A 14,917-nucleotide genomic window follows, 5' to 3' on the forward strand; every position below is an offset into this window, starting at 1 on the left:
GAAAAACAACTAAGAGACACCAAACTTAAAATTTTTAGATCAAAGACATTAGCCTTTTCGAAAATCAAAAAGAAAAACACCAAAAGACACCAAATTTAAAAATTTTAAGATCAAACAACGAAAAGAAACAAGAACAACTTGAATACCAAGAAGAACACTCAAGAACAATTTTCGAAAATTTAAGGGAAATAAAGAACACACAAAAGACACTAAACTTAAAAATTGACACTAGAATCAAACAAAAGACAAAGAAAAGATGGATTTTGAAGAAGTTTTTTGAAAAAGAAAATAAAAGACACAAATAAAAGAGAAAAATTACGGTTTAATAGCTGTTTAAATCCGTAAAAAGTATCTAATCTAAGTCACAAGCTAGTCCGGTAGTTTGTCAAACTCGAACAACCTCCGGTAATGGCACCAAAAACTTGGTGCACGAAATTGACTCCGCAATATTCGCACAGATAAACCGGCAAGTGCACCAGGTCGTCCAAGTAATACCTTTGGTGCGTGAGGGTCGATCCCACGGATATTGTCGGATTGAAAAAGCAATGACTATCTTTTAGATCTTAGTCAGGCAGATAGAAAATATAGTTGCTGTGGAAAAACGCAAAAAATAGAATAAATAAAGACAGAACTACTTAATTGGTGTGAAATCATTGATATGAGAACGGTTGAAGCTTTGGAGATGCTTCCTCCTTCTGGATCAACTTTTCTCACTATCTACATCAACTTCTCATGATTCATTCCATGGCAGGCTGTAAGTGATTAACGCCAGGTCAGTGGTTATCAATCTCTTCCGCTTCAGATTAAATGTCAGGTCAGTGGTCATCCAATCTGAATGGGGGTGAAGCTCCTGCAGTCCTTTCCCTTGGTGATCCTATTCAAAATGCCATAGACAAGGTCGGATCTTCCAGATCAGAGAATGTTGCTTCTTGATTCTACCCTATACCACAAAGGCCCTAATCGCCCCGTAACTCGGCTCAACTGATGTCTCCAAGTCCCCAATGAAGTCGTGGATTAGCCATCTAAGAGATGTGTAATCAAGCTTGTGGTTCAATACTATCCCGTTAAGGACTTGCAAGAACCCATGTAGAATAGGGATGACGGTCAAGTTACACTCCCAATTCATTAGGATGAAGAACGAAGATACATCTTAGAATGGAATCAAGCATAGATTGAAATAGAATAGTGATATTATTAATCCATAAGAATCAGCAGAGCTCATAACCTTAACTTAGGAGGTAAGTGACTCATAGCTTACAGAAAATAGTAATGTATTCGAAATTATGGCATAAAAGTCCTGAACAAGGGTGATCCTTGTTCTATATATACTAATCTAATAACTAAGAAGTACAAAAATATGATAGAATAGACTAGAGGTGCGAAATCCATCCTTGGGCCCACTTTGGTTGAGTACTTGGGTTGAGTTTGGCGTCCACTTTGAGGAATGGAGAGTGAACCACGCTGCCTTATGCTTGTGTTGGGCATTGAACGCCCACTAGGGGGTGGTTAGTGTTCAACGCCAGCTTTGGATCTCCTTTGGGGCATTGAACGCCAGCTTGGGGGTAGCTTCTTGGCGTTCAACGCCTAGAATGGGCAGGCTCCCCCGTAGAAAAGTATAGACTATTATATATTTTCTGGAGAGCTCTAAAAGTTATCTTTCCAACGCCGTTGAGAATGCGTCATTTGGACCTCTGTAACTCCAGAAATGCTCGTTTGAATGCACAGAGGTCAGTCCTAATAGCATTTGCTACGCTTTCCTTGCCTCTGAATCGAACTTTGTCAAAACTCTTCAATTTCAGCCAGAAAATACCTGAAATCATCATAAAACACACAAACTCAAAGTAGAATCCAAAAAATGTGAATTTTCCACTAAAATCTATGAAAATAAAATAAAACTTAAACAAAACATAACAAAAATTATATAAAAAAGATGCCAAAAAGCATATAAAATATTCGCTTATCATGTAGCTTGTTGTTTTTTGTCACCAGTGCGATGGACTGGGAAGCTAGGGCGGTGGTGGCAGGACGCGACCCACAGACTGCGTACTGACGCGGGATAGAGTGGCGAGCCAAGCACCAGGGATGCATGACCGGAACAAGGAAAGTGGATGACACAGAGACCTGCGACAAGAAGGAGACGTCTTTTCGACCTGTTGGCTGCCAACGATGGAGACGGACGCGCGCGAGAGAGGCAGGTGGACTGGGGCCGAAGCTAAACGTCGTTGAGGGTTCGATGGCCAGTGAAGAATGTTGGGGGTGACTGCTGTCTTGGGAGGAAGAAGAATTTGAAAATAAAAACTATTTATAACTAAGATTTGAATAATTGTTTTTATAAAATAACTGAATAAAAATTTTTGAATTTAAAATACTTTGTGGAGTGATATCAATTTTTATTTTTATTAGAATAAATAACTAATCCATTATATATATTATCAAGGTTTTTAGTAGTCTCTTTAATAGAATTCATGAACGATTATAATACAAAGTTTGTCATCTAGCTATCAGTACAATAGCTTCTTTCAATTTTAGTATTTTTGGTCAAAATCTACGTCTCAAGTTCTCAACTATACTACGCCTTTTGACCGTAACATACATACATGCATGCGTACATACATGATTTGTCAACACTCAACAGCTAGAATTTAATTTGGATAGTTAATTATTGTACCATGAGAAGAGTAAAGAGGAAAAAACAAGCGAACAATATATAGGAAACGACAATCTAGTGGTTTCTAAAGTCCAGTTGGATACAGGTACGATGTGCATGAAAGACCGACCGCAAGCATGCACTATACATATATATAAACTCCTTTGTTTATATATATAATAAAATATTTTTTTTAATTTTTCTTTTTTTAAACAACAGAACTTAACACAAACAGTGGAACGAAAAAGAAACTAACAAACAAAAAACATGTAAAAACAAGACCAGAAAATTGTTCTTAATGTTATTTTTGGCATTGTCATCAATAATAAAAGGGATCTAAATTATACCATTCTCTATAATAAGTTACAAATTTACGAAACACCTCTTTAGCATTTTCTTCTGTGTTGTTGAAGATCCGTCTGTTTCTCTTTAGTTAAATATTTCAAATAATAAAAAAAAATATATGAATCACTTGTTGTGATCTCTTTTCTTGTGAGCAACACTTGTTCAGTTCTCAAAGTATTTTTTTAGTGAACCCGGAATAGATCATAAATTCTTAAAGTCAAATAGCCATGCATACTACACCTACCAAGTAAACTCACAGCACAAAAATAAGTAAGATATATATTCAACGTCTGGTTTATACAAGACACATGTTATCACTATGTTGAACAATTTTCAATCTATACAATTTTTTTTTTATTTACTCTCCCTATCAGTATAAACCAAAAACTGAAATAAAAGTGAAAGTGGGGTAAAAGTAGAATTAATGTGTCATAAAATTATTTTTTTAAACTGTTTAAAGTAATAGAATAAAGTTAATGATCGAGGTCATCATGATAAATGATAAAATTGATATGGTAATATGACGAAAATGATGCTGCAATGTGAGATAAATAATATTTGAAAATAATATTTTAACTAACAGTTTATTATAAAATATTTAATCGAATGAAAAAAGTAAAAATTATTTTTAAAATTGTTTAAAATATTAAAAAATTTTAAAAAAAAATACAGAATAAAAACCAAACTATTTTATTTAAAATTCATTAGATTTTTTTTATAGTTTTGTAGCTGATTCATTAACTAAACTTGTTCTTACCATACTAAATACTGTGTGTATGGAAGAGGCACCGGCAGAAATTTATACTTTAACGCACTTGAGTATATTATTGGGCTCTTTGCTAAATTAATAGAATTTCTGATTAAAAAAAAAAAAATCGTTGGACCATGTAGCCATTCGCTTTTCGAACAAAACTGGCAAGTTGGTAGTTTCCAGCATAGTTGATGATTAAATTGAGGCTTTAAGGTTGCGAGAATCGAATCGGTCAATGAATTAATAGAGTAATTAGTTCATTAGTTTAATGGTTTGATCAGAGTTCAACCGATTTAATTAAATATAAAATAAAATTATTAAAAATTAAATATATAATTTTAAATATTAAAAAAACATAATTAATCATCAATAAAAAAACACCATCAATTATCATCCATCAAAATTTAACGAAATTATTCACCACAAGTTTCATAACTACAAATGTTTTAGTCTATGCCAACATTGTTCCAAGCAGGTACTTATGGCTGCAAAAGGTCTTTATGGATGCTCCAATTTCAGTTGACAACAAAACCACCACAGTTATATTTCAATACAAAGGCATCTCAAACACTAATCTCTTCGTCAATTTCAACAAGCAAACAATAACCTCAGGTCCTCAGCAAACAATAGCATCAGCAACAAAATCATGAATAAATAACAAATAAGTCAGAAACAACAAATAACAACTAAATCAAAATAACCTCAGAAAATCAAAATAAATGAAAATCATGAATCCAGCAAACAAATAAATTAGAAAATCATGAACAGAAAATCAGAAATAACAAATAAATTCATTCCAGCAAATAATAAACCAGCAAACAGAGGAGGAAGGCAAAACTGCGAACAGAGGAGGCGAGGCTTACCAGCGGCGAGGAAGAAGGCGAGAAACGGCGACAATAGAGGAAGCGACACCGACGAACACAAAGAAGGCGAGCTCGACAATGAAAACAACGAACAGAAGCCAGAAACCCAGAACTTACCTCAAGAGAAGAACGAACAGAAGCCAAAAACCTAGAAGCCCTAAACCCAAAAACCCAGAAGCCAGAAATTCAGAACCCGCGATGGCGCGCGATGACCCGCGACGGTGAACGACGACCTCCGACGGTGAAAGTGGGAGTGTTCTTCCCGGCGTCGGTTGTCCGTCGTATGTAGAAGCTCCAGCCTCGAGCTTATGGTTGGGAGTGGCAGTGGAGTGTTCTTCGAAGATTTTGGGAGATTAGGGATTTTCGATTTATGGTAAACTCAACTGATAAAGTGGCTAGCTGCAAGTCACGCGTTCTTCAGCCTGTTTTTTTTAAACAAACGACGCCGTTTTATTAGTAGGAAAAAAACCGACACTTGTAAAAACCAGACCGATTTACCCGGTTTGTCAGTTAACCACCGGTTCGACCGGTTATTTCACCGATTTTTTGTAGTGTGGTTTTGCAGGTGGACCGGATCGACTAGGTGACCGATTTTCGGTTAACCCGATTGAACCGATCAGTTCAGTTCGATTTTTAGAACATTGTTGATTATTGCTAATGCTACTTCACCCATGTATATATCCCCGCCCTAAAACATTGTTCATTTCTTGAAGGGTGATCCCAGCCTTTTCTTTCATAATTTTTTTAAAAGACCACGAAACTTTTAACAAAAAAATATTTATTTCGATTTTTGCTCTTTAATATTGTAAGGCTAATTAGTCTCTATTTCTTATGTTAATAATCTTTTTATACTATATTTATGTGACACATTAATTATTAATATAATTTTTGTTAAATTTATAAATAAAAATAATTTAAAAATTACTAAGATTTTTTAATTTTATACAATAAATTTAGTCACAATATTTAAAAAATAACAAAAATATTAAAAAAAACTAATGACTCTAACAATTACCCAAAACACAACAACACTCCCAACAAATAAAAATTTATTATTCTTAGTTGACTCTTAATGGATAAATCAACAGTTTAACATGCTACATATGTTTATTCCATCAATACAAAAAAAATATTGACAGAGAGACTAATCAATCTGATAAAAATAAAGATCAAAGATCGAAAAAGATATTTTCTTTTCGTTGAAGGCCTTGTTGTTTTTTGGAGTAATTATCAGGGATTATTTAAATTTTTTTCTCTTTCTTAAATATATATATATATATAAACTTTTAAAAAATTGAAATTTTATAAAAATTTTGTTGTTTATATTAAGATTATTATATCATTACCTTTTGGTATTTTGAATTTAACATTTAAGAATAATTTTATATATATATTTAAGAGAAAGTTTAAAATTTATAATTTAAGTTTAAAATTAAGTATTTATGGTTTAAGATCTAAAATTTCAGATAAATAAAATAATTTTAAAAAAATTGATTGATGGTAACTAAAAAATATTAGCTCTTTAACATAAGTCTTTATGTAAAAAATTAAATTAAAGTGAAAAGTTGTGCATTGAAAGATGGAAAAGATTAAGTTTTTAATATACCACATCAAAGATATAAACCTTATAATGGTATAAACCTCATTGGAAAAAATAATATTGTTATGGACTTGAATTCCAGTCTTAATTGTCCAACTGTGACCTTACCACAAAACCTGAATAATTCCTTTTAGACCCAAGATCCTGACACTCACTGAATCAACACATTATTAACCGATATTTGAATTCAAATATCGATTATCTCCTAACAAACTAGGAGATAAGATAGACAATTAAACATATATAACGAAGAGTCATAAACTCCTTCAGGTACATTATACACACTTACTTCCATCAATTTTACCTTTGAGATCTATTCGAACTTGAGCGTTGGAGTGTTTTTGCAGGTCACCCTCCACTTTTCACCCAATTGGGCCGAAAATCATGAAGATTGATAGCTAGGAGATAGCAAATTCCAATATTTCAAGTAACTCACGAACATTGACATCGTCTGTGGAAATCCACACCGATTAATGGCCATTATCCACATGAGTAGAATGGGGAATACAATCCTTAGGAGAACCACTAAGACCCGAATAGGGCAAGAATTTCAAGTGTGGTCCACACAGCGGTAACACCTAGTCATCAGTCACAAAATAGCGGGAACTTGCACCACAATCCAGATCTCGCCCCTTTGGAGGAACAGGGTACAACGTCACACAGATCATCCAAGAACTACAACACAAACTACAGAACTTAGAAAGAGAAGTTTTCGCCTCGGATTTCTATCAACCAATGCCAAGATTCGAAGCCCACTCAAGGACGCAACCTTAGCAGAGGCATCATTCCAGGTTGCCAGAATGGTGAACTAGCAGACCCCAAGGAAGGAGCAACAAATGGCACCCTCACAATGAAGGGTTGAGATCCCTAACAGGGAAAAGAAGGAAGCATGACGAACCCATCGTGGTAGAGGTACCCCATTCGACAAAAGGATACTTCGAGTCTGTTTACCAAAAAGTTTAAAAAGTCGACAGATATGCGCTATGATGGAACTAAGGATCCCCAAGAGCACTTGACCGCTTTCAAAGCATGAATGAATCTGGAAGGTGTTTCTGACACCATACGCTGTTGAATCTTTCTAGTAACCCTCGCAGGCCCCACGATCAAGTGATTCAATTACCTACCTCAAGGATCCATCGCGTACTTCTCAGACATCTCCCAAAAGTTCTTCACCCAATTCACAATACGGATTGCCAAGGCAAAACACCCCCATTAATCTAATGGAGTAACTCAGAAAAATAACGAGTTGACAAGGAAGTATTTGGACCAATTTAATGATGAATGTTTGGAGAAAAACAGTCTCACAGACTCGGTTGTCAGCCTTTGCCGAATCAACTATCTGATGAACGATGACTTTCGAAAGCACCTGATGGAGGGAAAAATGTCGGTAAAGATTTTCACAAAAATAATCGCGTTGCAAGTATAGTTTTAAATTTTGTCACGAATACAAACCTAATAAAAGTAAACCAAAGTATTCAAATCTCGGGTCGTCTCTCAAGGAATTGCAAGGAAGTGTTTATTATTGGTTATGATAAAGTATATTTTTTGGTTTTTTTAAAATAAGGAACAAGAAAATATAAATTGCAGGAAAAATAAACTAATAATTAAGGAAGCTCTTAGCAAGGAAAGAGAATTAGAAGTCCTATCCTAATTATTATCATCAATTATGATAGTAAATGTAAGTTGCCTTCACTTAGTTAACCTCTAACCTATGGAGGAAGGTCAAGTGCATACAATTAACTTGAGTTCACAAGTCCTAGTCAACTTATAGTGAGAGACTAGATTTAGTGAAGTTCAACCTAACCCGCAATCTTCAATTACCATTCAACAAGAGAGTTTTGATAACTCAAGAGTCTCTAATTGATCAATCCAAGTTAAGAACATAAAAACCTAATTTAAAATCCAACCAAGTATTTTATCAAACACTTGGAAGGCGCAAAATAAAAACATAGAGAATTAATAAGAGATAATAGAATCTAAACAACCAATTGCAAAAATAAATGACTAACAATTAAAAAGAGTAACAATAAACATAGAGAACATAAATTGCATTAACAGAAATCAAATATAACAAAATCTCATAAACATAAAAATGGTGAAAAGGGAAATTAACAAGAGAAGAAGATAAACTAAAGTAATAGAATAATTAAAGTAGAAGAAATCTAAATTGAAGTAAGGTAGAATTCTGAAATTGAAAAGAAATAAACCTAAAAACCCTAAAACCTAGAGAGAGGAGAGAGCCTCTCTCTCTCTCTAGAAAACTACATCTAAACCTAACTTGTGTGAATGAAATGTGAATGAAAGTTGATTGAATGATTTCCACTTTGCAGCCTCTAATTTGGGTTTTCAGGTTTGGAACTGAGAGAAAAATCAGCCCAGAAATCGCCCCCAGCATTTTCTGATATCTGCAGCCGTGACGCTCTGTCATGCTTCTCAAAACTCTACTTTCTTGTGTTCCTTCCACTTTTGCATGCTTCTTTTTCATCCCCTAAGCCATTCCTACCCTGGAAAACCTGAAATCACTTAACACACATATCACGACATCGAATGGTAATAAGAGATTATTAAAATTAGCGAATTCAAGGTCGAAGAAGCATATTTTCAATCACAGCACAAACTTAGGAAGGAAAATGTAAAACATGCAAATTATATGCAAAAGTGTGATAATAATAGATAAAATCTACTCAAATCAATACAAAATAAATCGTAAAATAGCGGTTTATCAGCACCTCACCACGAAGCCCGTTTGGATCATGCATGAGATCCAAAACATGGCTAGGAAGTACATTAACAACAAAAAGTAAGCCAAGTGGTAGCGGCCAATAAACGGAATGCACTTAACATGGCTTAACGACCAAGCGGCTTCCCCAAACAGCAAGGGAAGGGACCAAAGACCAAGTAATTAAGCAGGCCCCCCAACCCTCGATAGCAAAGGGATATCATCAAATAGCAGACCAAAGCGTGATACTAAGGGCCCGACAACTAAAGGAAAGGACTAGTGGAAATAAGTCCCTGTATTGTGACTATCATTGATGCTATGGGGACAAAACTCAAGATTGTATGGATCTCAAGGACACCCACAAATGGGTTATCCGAGATGGAAATCTCCCTGAGTTTACAAAAATCATAAGTGAACTGAGAAGGTCTACCCGTGACTGATCACCCAAACTAGAAGAAGGTCAAAACCCCAAAATCGTCAGAGAAGCGCCAATGGAACAGAATGACCTCGACCCCACCATTGTCGTCAATGTTTTAATCAGGAGATCCTGCAAGAAGTCCAAATCCTCATAAAAGAAAGAGTTCAAGATCCTCGCGGCAATCATTTTGGAACATCAGCAGCCACCCCATCTTCTAGCATCAACTTTGGCCCATAAGACTGCAAGTTCGGTGACATAGCGGATGACCCACCGATGATCATCATGGCCAAGGTCGGAACGGGTCTTATGAAAAGAACTTTAGTGGACACAAGCACTGACTCCAACATGCTATTTTGGAACTCCTTCGATGCCTTTGGATTAAAAGACGTAGACCTCCAGACTTACCAACGGGATTGGGAGACTTTTTCATCAAAATAAATGGGGCTATCAAGCTACCGATTTGTATCGAAGCTAGGAAAAAAAGATCGGTTATGGCCGATTTCGTCCCCTCAAGGACTCTGCCGCATACAACGCCATCTTGGGACAAAAAATCATAAAAAAACTTATATGTGGAGGTTTTCACCAAGTTCGTGATGATGAAGTATCGGGATGATGACGGGAATAACACCAACTTGTCCTTGTGGAAGAAATCTCACAATGTGGTGGGAACTTTTGTAGCCGACCTAGACGCAAGGCTCGAAGAATTCCTCCATCAAAACCTCAAGGGGACCTCAAGAAAGTACAGATTGGGGACGCAGAGGAGAGGTACACCTTACTTAACTGAAAGCTACCTTACAAGGTTAAGGGAGCCCTCATAGCCACTCTAAAAGAAAATGGAGATATATTCGCATGGACTCCAACCGACATGCTGGGAATAGTCCCTGAGTTTATGACTCACATATTTTCAATAAAACTGGAAGCTAAACCGGTAGCACAAAAAAGGTAAAAAATATATGCCAACAGGGAAGCCGAGATCAAGAAGTCTAATGGAAAATAGGAAATGTGCGTGGACTATTCAGACCTCAACAAAGCATATCCCAAATAATCTTTCTCACTGCCAAGCATCGACAATTTGGGGGACTCAACATCAGGGTTCAAGATCCTAAATCTCATGGATGCCTACTCCGGGTACAACTAGATACTGATTTCCCAGCCTAACGAAACAAAAATGACATTCATTATGCCAGATGGGATATACTAATACATAGTCATGGCCTTCGGCTTGAAGAACATTGGAGCCACATATTAGCAGCTCATGACAAAGATTTTTCGAGATCAACTCAGGAAATTGGTGGAAGTTTATATCGATGTCATATTGGTCAAAACCACAAGCACAGAATCCCTGATAGAAAACTTGAGGCTAGTATTCGAAGCCCTCTACAACAAGTTTCTGAAAATTGAACCGGACCGTTCAGTTCAACCAGGTTACCCAGAAACCGATCATCTAGCCGGTCCGATTGAACGTCAAAACCTACAAAAAATCAGTAAAAAACTGGCTAAACCGGCGGTTAACCGGCAATCCGGACGAACCGGGCTGGTTTTGTTTAGCCCCGGTTACTTAACATTCCCCAAAACGGCATCATTTCTGGTGCTGATAAAAAAGAGAGAGTCGTTCCCCTACCTAACCCAATGAAGTCACCACGCCTCCTAGCCCTGTCTCAACTCTAACTTCCCTTTCCTTCAACGAGCATAACTGCAGAAGCCAGAAGGAACTCCACCATCCTAGCCCAATCGACACTGGCAATGACCACCAACGGTTGCCACCGTCACTGTTCAAAGCTTCGTTCGGCGTAGTCGTCGGCTGGTTGGTTCGAACTTCGAAGCTTCTGTCGTCGGCCACCTCTGTCCTACCAAGCATCACTTCTGCTGCCGTGGACTCTGGACCTTCTTTCTCAGTGAGTTCTTCAATTTTTCAATTAATTTTTTTTGTTAACTATATGAAGCTGTAGTGAGTTCTTCAGTTTTTGTTTTCAATTAATTTTTTATTTGTTAATTATATGAATTTTTGCAGAATTTTTTAGTTCTTCAGTTTTTTATTTTGTTAATTGTAATGCTAAATAGAATTTTGGATTCTGAATTCTGAATGTTGCTGGAATTGCTGTAAACTTTGAATATTTTTATGCTTATGAATTTGATCATGTGCGGTGTTTATCTTAGTTGATGTGAAGAGGAGCGAGGGGGAGAAGATGAGATATTGTTGGTTCAATATTCTGATCATCTCGGAAGTTTCTAGCTAGTACTGGAATTATGGATAAAATTGTTGCAAAGTTTCCTCATATGAATGGTTCTGATTGAGGCTTGTAATGGCAATGTGATAATGGTTATTGTTTGCTTTTTCTGATAATAAAAATTCCAGTAAATCAGTTCCTAAATACCTGATTTATAGTCGTTCTAGGACATACTAAAATAATTTAGTAAAAATGAGCTGCTATAAATTAATGGGTGAAAAGACTATTTAATTAGAGATAAGGTTTAAGAGTGAAAGTGCATATAAAGTAGGAGGATGAGAAAATGCTCCAACATAGCAAGGCACTAACTCTCTTGAATCAACCATGAGTATAAATGCCAATGAGAAGCATAAACAAAGCTTGGAAGCAAACCTTCTTTCTTGTGTATGAAAGATTCAATTGATAATACTTTTTTAGTTCAGTGTTTTAAATTGTATTACATATTTGCAGTTGAGGCCTATAGTGGTTTTAGTAGTCTTTGCAATTGCTACAAATCTATAGCTATGACGGCATAAACTGCCTTTCTCTGCCATTGTAATTTCATCAATTGTAATGCAAACCACCACAGAAGTTGTATACTTTGAATTTTATTAAGTTAGAAATTATTGAAATTATATATTAAATTTTTAATAATTTATTTAATATTTAATTAAACCGGTTGAACCCCGATTGAACTCCGGTCGAACCAGCAAATCACTAAATCAGTAACCTTATCGGCTTATTGACCGGTCCGGTTCTCATAACCTTGCTCTACAAACACCGGATATGGTTAAACCCAATAAAATGTGCCTTTACAATGGAAGCTATTAAGTTCTTAGGATTTATGATAGCATAGCGGGGAATCGAAGCAAATCCGGATAAATATAGAATGATTATCTAGATGCCCACCCAGGATCCATAAAGGACGTTCAGAGGTTGATGGGATGACCTACCACCCTCTCTCGATTCTTGGGAGTCTCAGCCTACAAAGTGCTATCTTTTTTTAACTTGATAAATAAGGGAATTGTGCTTCAATGGATAGAGAAATGCGAGGAGGCATTCCTTCACTTCAAAAAATTCTTATTGGAACCTCCCGTGCTTAGCAAGCTGGTAGAAGGAGAACCTTTGTTCTTATACCAAGCAATTACCGATGAAGCCATGGGGGTAGCACTCATCCGAAAAGAGGACAAACAATAACTCTCGATCTACTTGATCAACAAAGTATTCTAGAATGTGGAATTACAATGCTTGAGGCTCAAGACGTTGGCTTTTGCCTTACTTATATCCTTTAGGTGACTATAACAATACTTTCAAAACCATTATTTTATATCTCATACAAATCAAGCAATCAGACAAGTACTTCAAAAACCCGACCTAATAGGGAGAATGATGATGTGGTCTATAGAACTCTTGCAGTTTGACATAGAATATCAGACAAGGAATGCTACCAGATCCCTAGAAATGGCCAATTTCATGGCTGAGGTAACCATCAAAGACCCTGCTCCCCTAACCCGATAATGAAAATTCCACGTCAACGGAGTGTCCAACCAGGTTTTAGGCAGCGAAGCGGTGATTGATAGGCAAAATTGTGATTTCTGATAATGGCATTCATGTTTGTTCTCTCCCTGGTAATGGCGCCAAAAACTTGGTGCATGATACCATGGTCCAAACATAACTTCACAACTTCGCACAACAAACCAGCAAGTGCACTGGGTCATCTAAGTAATAAACCTTACGTGAGGTAGGGTCAATCCCACGGAGATTTTGGTATGAAGCAAACTATGGTCATCTTGTAAATCTCAGTTAGGCGGATAATAAATGGTTATATTGGTTTTCGAAAATAATAATAAATAAAACATAAAATAAAGATAAAGATACTTATGTAGATCATCGGTGGGAATTTCAGATAGGCGTATGAAGATGTTGTGCTCCTTCTGAATCTCTGCTTTCCTACTGCCTTCATTCAATCCTTTTTACTCCTTTCCATGGAAAGATGTATGTAGGGCATCACCGTTGTCAATGGCTACATCCTATCCTCTCAGTGAAAAAGGTCCAAATGCTCTGTCACGGCACGGGTAATCATCTGTCGGTTCTCGATCATGTCGGAATAGAATCTATTGATTCTTTTGTGTTTGTCATCACGCCCAACAATCGCGGATTTGAAGCTCATCACAGTCATTCAATCTTTGAATCCTACTCGGAATACCACAGAGCTAGAATATGGTTGGACTCACAACCTAAAAAAAGCATGAACTCTTGGGACAAGCTGGTCAATGCTTTCTTGACCAAATTCTTTCCACCTCAAAAGATGAGTAAGCTTAGAGTGGACATCTAAACCTTCAAACAGAAGGAAGGTGAATCCCTCTATGAAGTTTGGGAAAGATACAAGCAATTAACCAAAAGGTGTCTTTCTGACATGTTTTCAGAATGGAGCATCATATGTATATTCTATGATGGTCTGTCTGAAATGTCAAAGATGTCATTGGATCATTCTGCTGGTGGATCACCTCATCTGAAAACACCTGTAGAAGCCCAGGAACTTATTGAGATGGTCGCAAATAACCAGTTCATATACATTTCTTAAAGGAATCCTGTAAATAATGGGGTGACTCAGAAGAAAGGAGTTCTTGAGATTGATACTCTGAATGCCATATTGGCTCAGAACAAAATATTAACTCAGCAAGTCAATATGATTTCTCAGAATCTGACTGGATTGCAAGATGCATCTGGCAGTGTTAAAGAAACCTCCTTTGAAGGAGAAGCTTATGACCCTGAGAATCCTGCAATTGAAGAGGTGAATTACATGGGAGAATTCTATGGAAACACCTATAATCCTTCATAGACGAATCATCCCAATTTCTCATGGAAAGATCAACAGAAGCCTCAACAAGGCTTCAATAACAATAATGGTGGGAGAAATAGGTTTGGCAATAGCAAACCTTTTCCATCATCTTCTCAGCAACAGACAGAGAATTCTGAGCAGAGCATCTCTAGCTTAGTGGTGCGCGAAATTGTGAACAACACTTTTCACAACTCTCATAATCCCCGGTCATGAACCCCAAAAACTTGGTAGCTCAATACCATGGCATTACACAACTTCGCACAACTAACCAGCAAGTGCACTGGGTCGTCCAAGTAATAAACCTTACGCGAGTAAGGGTCGATCCCACGGAGATTGTTAGTATTAAAGCAAGCTATGGTCATCTTGTAAATCTTAGTCAGGCAAACTCAAATGGTAATGGTGATGAACGAAAATAACACAAAGGTAAAGATAGAGATACTTATGTAATTCATTGGTAGGAACTTCAGATAAGCGCATGAAGATGCCTTCCCTTCCGTCTCTCTGCTTTCCTACTGTCTTCATCCA

General features: G+C 36.6%; 1 non-coding gene across 1 annotated transcript; it reads right to left on the minus strand.

Annotated features, from left to right (window-relative positions):
• Window positions 1-13,864: 13,864 nt before the first annotated feature.
• LOC112714071 (small nucleolar RNA R71) lies at window positions 13,865-13,968 on the minus strand. The gene has a single exon (XR_003159027.1). It is a non-coding gene; the product is annotated as a small nucleolar RNA R71 (small nucleolar RNA).
• Between the last annotated feature and the right edge of the window lie 949 nt (window positions 13,969-14,917).

The sequence above is a fragment of the Arachis hypogaea genome, chromosome 9, assembly GCF_003086295.3.
Source record: "Arachis hypogaea cultivar Tifrunner chromosome 9, arahy.Tifrunner.gnm2.J5K5, whole genome shotgun sequence".
NCBI lineage: Eukaryota > Viridiplantae > Streptophyta > Magnoliopsida > Fabales > Fabaceae > Arachis > Arachis hypogaea.